Here is a 5,900-nt window from a genome sequence, read left to right on the forward strand (position 1 = left end):
TCGTTCGACCCAACAGTCGACCGTTCTGACAAAAAAATAAAAACATTTAAAAAAATTAAAAAATTGGAAAACGATCAAAACCATTCGAACGATTCGAACGATTAACTGGCCGGTTCAACGGTTTACTGACCAAAATCAATGGTTTTAAGGGAAAAAACGGTTTTGGAGGAAAACAAAACCAGTCAAATGACCGGTTCCTGATTTTTCCGGTTCGACCATCCGGTCCGATCCGATTTTGAAAACAGCGATACAACGGTTTCCCTACCTTTTCTTTCGACTCAAACACAGCCTGCCTAAGTTGATCTTTCATGAATAGTGAGATTAAATCAAATGAGATTTTTTTGGCTTGATTCTATGCCCTTTTTTTCATTGATATGTTTGTTTCACCTTTGCAACTACGTTGGCCAATCAACACACTGTACTCTCAATTAATCCAGCACTAGATTTACAGGTTAACCTATTTCAAAGATGAGTGTTCAAATGGTTCTTTTCTTTTCAATCAGGTCTGGTCTCCAAGGCCCAAGTTATCCAACTCCCATCTTTCTTTTTTCACTGATCATATTAGCTGTTCTTTTGAAAATTGACATTAGTTGTAATTTCTGTTCCACTTTCTCTCTCTCTCTATATAAGGAAACTCACAATTTTAATAAATGCATTAATAACCCCAAATCTCGTGTTGAAATTATTATGATATAAATACATGGGACAAGTGTAGGACTTGTAGATATCCTACAATAAATTCACCAATAATGCATCAACTAATGTCTCAGCTCCCACTTTATAGATTCGATACTTGATTAAGATAAAGGTACTGGGTCTCTACAAACCATTAAACAATTTTTTTTGCCATTAAACCAATCCATTTGCTAAATAAAATCATATATTAACTTATATAAGGTGCATTTTACTTGGACTGATACATATGAAAGCATCCTTGATCTAAATAACTCCCTTCATTCCTTGAAGGGAAAGGCCAAGTGGGGATGAGTGGTCTGTAGACCTGATACACAAAAGGCATTCATCACTTTTGATTTTCTGTTCATTTCTTTAATTTGTTGATGTCTAGTCTACCATTCATTTAGTTTCGCCACTGGCTGGGCTGGTAAAGTTAAGGAACTTCTCACCATCTATCCAGTCGAACTAATGTATAATATGCCCAATTTGGGCTCCATTCATCTTTCCTGAGGACTTCAACAAGGTGACACGCTTTGCTGTTGCATTGAATTCTTTTAGCATCAACCAATGTTATTGAACCCTGAAAGATTTTTTTTTTTAATTTTTATTTTCATGGGTTTGGTGAGGTAAAGGGAGGGAGGGTAGATTTACATAGTATTCAGATGGAGGATTTATAATGGCAATTGTATGAATTTCAGGTCTCTGCCAAGCATGAGGAAAACAATGGATAGCCCCAATTTACACCTAAAAATTAATCATCTACAATAAACATAATGTGAGTCTTAATGCACTCAACATGTTCATCATCTAAACCTTTTTTTTTTTTTTTTTGTTTTGATATCTTTTGAAGGGCTACACAATGGGGTAGTCCATCCCCCAACCTAGGTGCAGGTGGGACTCGATCCCATATCTCTGCTACGAGATCTTACCAACCAGCTGATTGGCACCTTGCATCATCTAAACCTTATCCCAATTATATGGGGTTCGCTAAATGAATTCGGTTTTACCATTGTTTAATGTCATATCCATTATTAAATTATGAACACTTAAAATCATTTCTTAGTGCACCCAATGCAAAAAGTTGGCTTTTATCAAATACCAACATGAAAATTTTATGGAAGTATAAGTGAATAAGATGAATATTAATGTCTACAATATACTAGATATCTGGTGACAATTCTTTTGTCAGATGAATTAGCATCCTTTTTGTGAGTTTTTGTTGGATTTTAACCTCATAAGAGATTAAATCCAATGGGTTTGATTGATCAATTACATGAGAAATTGCACCTACACACTTGGTTGAAAAATCAGTTTTCCTCTTACAAAAACCCAGTTTTGAACTTGTCCCACATTGGAAAATTATAAGTTTTGTTTTCAGTATTTCAATAAGAGCTGATTTACACTCCTTAGAATTAGTAGAGGAGAGTATGAAGATTCAATACCGCGCAATGCGTGCGCACGCGTGGCTTGCGATGGACGGCTCTGATTTTGGTGCGTTGATGACTCATCAACGGTCACGATTCGATCGGGTGTGATCAAGAGGCAAATTCAAAGTTAATAGTCACCAACTTTAACTACTTTTTAAATAGTCGCAATGTTTGAAATTGTGACCGTTCAAGGTGCCTTCTCTAAACCAGCACCTACATTTTCTTCATACCTCTTCACAAATTATTTAAGGAGCATGAATGAGACTCCAAATCAAACAATTTCAAAATTCACTCACTCTCTCTCTCTCTCAGTCTTGTCTGCTACAATCTCACAGAAGGTTTCTCTGGAGACTCTTCAACTTTGCTGGTTGCAGATTCTTGCCCAAGGCTCTGTTGTATCCTGGGAACGAATTTGCTTGTAACCCAACAACAAACTCAGTAAAACTAAGTGTGGGCAAATAACGTTCTAAAGACAGTGCCTTCAGATGCGCCTTAGAGCTTCTCCTCCAAAGTTACAATGATCCCATTTCTTCCCCAACAATTTTAGAACGTTATTCTACAATGGAGGTGAAAGCAAGCATGACTTCGATCAAGATGATAAACCAAGATCTTGTTCGACTAGACCAGTTCGATGGAGCAAATTTCAGCCGATGGCAAGACAAGATGATCTTCTTTCTGACCACATTGAAGCTATAATATCTGTTGGACTCGAATCTGCAATCACTTCCTGGACCCACTGGCAAAGACTCAGAGAAACTAAAGAAGGAAAGAGAAAAACGAGAAGGGGACTCACTTCTGTGCTAAGGACACATATTGAATGCTTTATCAGATCGGCTCTACATCTTCTACAAGGAACTTACATCTCCAAAAGAAATCTGGAAGGCCCTAGAATTCAAATACAAGGTGTAAGAAGCAGGTACGAATAAGCGTCTTATTGCAAAATACTTTGACTTTACCATGAACAACCATAAACCCATACTAGAGCAAGTTCATGAACTACAGGTGATAGTCAACAAAATTCGATCCCTTAACATTATCATTCCTGAATCTTTCTAAGTGGGAGCAGTCATTACCAAACTTCCACCCTCTTGGAAGGATTATAGGAAGAAGCTTCTTCACAAGGCTGAAGAACTTACCTTGGAGCAAATTCAGCAACACCTTCGTATTGAAGAAGAGTCTCGAATTAGAGACAGTAGGGATATGACCCTGACCGGTATGTTGAACTCTAAGGTAAATTTTGTGGAAAACGGATCGAAGAAGACTAACCCTGCATTAAAAGTAAAGAAGAAAGATGAGAGCTTCAAGAAGAGCAACAATAAGAAATGATCCTGCTGTGTTTGTGGAAAGAAGGGGCATTATGCCCGAGTCTGCCGACATCGGAAAGGCAAAACCAAGTCTGCAAGCATGGTAGAAGACAATCTCATGGCCATGATTACTGAAGTCAACATGGCAGAATCGTCTTCTGGATGGTGGTTTGATTCAGGCACCATGGTCCATGTATGCAAGTACAAGTCCTTGTTCAAGATATATGAAGAAGTGACTGATGGCCAGGAGGTACAGATGGGAAACCAAACATGTGCCAAAGTTGCTGGAAGAGGCAGCGTAGAGTTGAATTTCACCTCCGGAAAAACACTGACTCTCCTAAATATTCTTCATGTTCCTGACATTAGAAAGAACTTGGTCTCAGTAAATCTTGTTTGTAAGAGGGGATTCAAAATTGTCTTTGAATCCGACAAACTAATCCTATCCAAGAATGGGATGTTTGTTGGAAAGGGATATGGTTGTAATGGTATGTTCAAATTAAGTATTAATGAAGGAAAAATTTATGATTATATTGTTGATTCTTTCTTTTTATGGCATGATAGATTAGTATACTTGAATTTTAAATCCATAAAGAACATGAGCAAACTAGGTATAATTGCTTACAGTAATGAATCAACTAAAAAATGTGAAATATGTAAAATCTAAAATGGCTAAGAAACATTTTTACTAGTGTTGATAGAAATTCTCAACTTCTAGAACTAATCCATTCTGACATCTCTGAACTCAATGGTGTATTAAATAGAGGAGGCAAAAGATACTTCATAACATTTATAGATGACTTTTCTAGGTACACCTATGTCTACCTTATGAGAACTAAGGATGAAGCCTTTGACATGTTTAAACTATATAAGACTGGAGTTGAAAATCAACTAGAAAAGAAAATTAAAATCCTTAGAAGTGATAGGGGTGCTGAATATTTTAAAAATGAGTTTAATTCTTTCTGTGAAGAATTTAGAATAATATATCAGTGTTCTGCTCTCTATACCCCTCAGCAGAATGGTCTGGCTGAAAGGAAAAATAGAACACTTATAGAAATGATAAACAGCATGTTGTTAAAAGTTAATGCACCCTTAAACCTATGGGGGAAAGCACTCCTAACAGCCTGTCATTTATATAACAAAATTGTTTCTAGAGTTAATAACAAATGCTCATATGAATTATGGACAGGAAGAAAGCCTAATTTAGCATATCTAAAAGTATGGGGGTGCTTAGCATATTATAGAGTTCCAAATCCTATAAAAATCAAATTAGGACTCAGAGCTAAGAAAAGTATGTTTGTTGGATATGCAGAACATAGTAAGGCCTATAGACTTCTAGACTTAGAGTCTAACATAATAATTGAAATTAGAGATGTTGAATTCTTTGAAAATAAACTATGTTCTGAACCTATAGAAAATGGATGCATAGAAAATGATAGAGAAACTCAGATCTCAATACATGTTGATAATAATGAGTCTGAAAGAAGAAATGACACAACTGTAACACCTACAATAAGACTTAGAAGAAGTCAAAGACAAAAGAATGGAGAAACACTTAGCTTCAGATTTTATCTCTACTCAGTCAATTGAGGTTGATAGTGAGGCCATGACCACTAAAGATGCTGCCTTCTGGAAGGAAGCCATAAATGATGAAATGGATTCAATAATGTCAAATAACACATGGGTACTAATAGATCTACCTCTAGGATCAAAACCAATAAGATGTAAATGAGTGTTTAGAAGAAAATACAACACTAATGGAACTGTACAAACTTTTAAGGCTAGATTGGTAGCCAAAGGATTTAGTCAAAAGGAAGGGATTGATTACTTTGACACCTATGCACCAGTGGCTAGAACAACTTCCATTAGAACACTCATAGCATTAGCATCCATTTATCATTTATTTGTTCACCAAATGGATATTAAAATCGCTTTCTTAAATGGTGATTTAAATGAAGAGGTTTATATGGAACAACCAGAAAGATTTGTTCTTTTTGGAAATGAGAAGAAAGTCTGTAAACTGGTTAAATCACTATATGGATTAAAACAAGCACCTAAACAGTGGCATGAGAAATTTGATTCTTGCATCATAGATTTTGGTTTTAAACATAATAGTGCTGATAGATGCATCTACTCAAAATTCACTGAAAATTATAGAGTAATTATATGTCTTTATGTTGATGATATGCTTATTGTGGGTACCAATATGGTTGGCATAAATGAAACTAAAAACTATTTATCCTCTGTCTTCAAGATGAAAGATTTAAGAGAAGTAGATACCATATTGGGAATAAAAGTTAAAAAGCACAGTAGGGGCTATGCATTAAGCCAATCACATTATATTGAGAAAGTACTTGAGAAATTTAAGCATTTAGGGTTTAAAGAAAATAGCACGCCATATGATTCTAGTATAAAGCTAGTAAAAAATACTGGTAGAGAAATTGCACATTTGAGTATGCTAGTGCAGTAGGGAGCTTGATGTATGCTATGCTTTGTA

The sequence above is a fragment of the Nelumbo lutea genome, chromosome 5, assembly GCF_056320005.1.
Source record: "Nelumbo lutea isolate HS-2025 chromosome 5, American lotus-T2T, whole genome shotgun sequence".
In the NCBI taxonomy this organism is placed as follows: Eukaryota; Viridiplantae; Streptophyta; class Magnoliopsida; order Proteales; family Nelumbonaceae; genus Nelumbo; species Nelumbo lutea.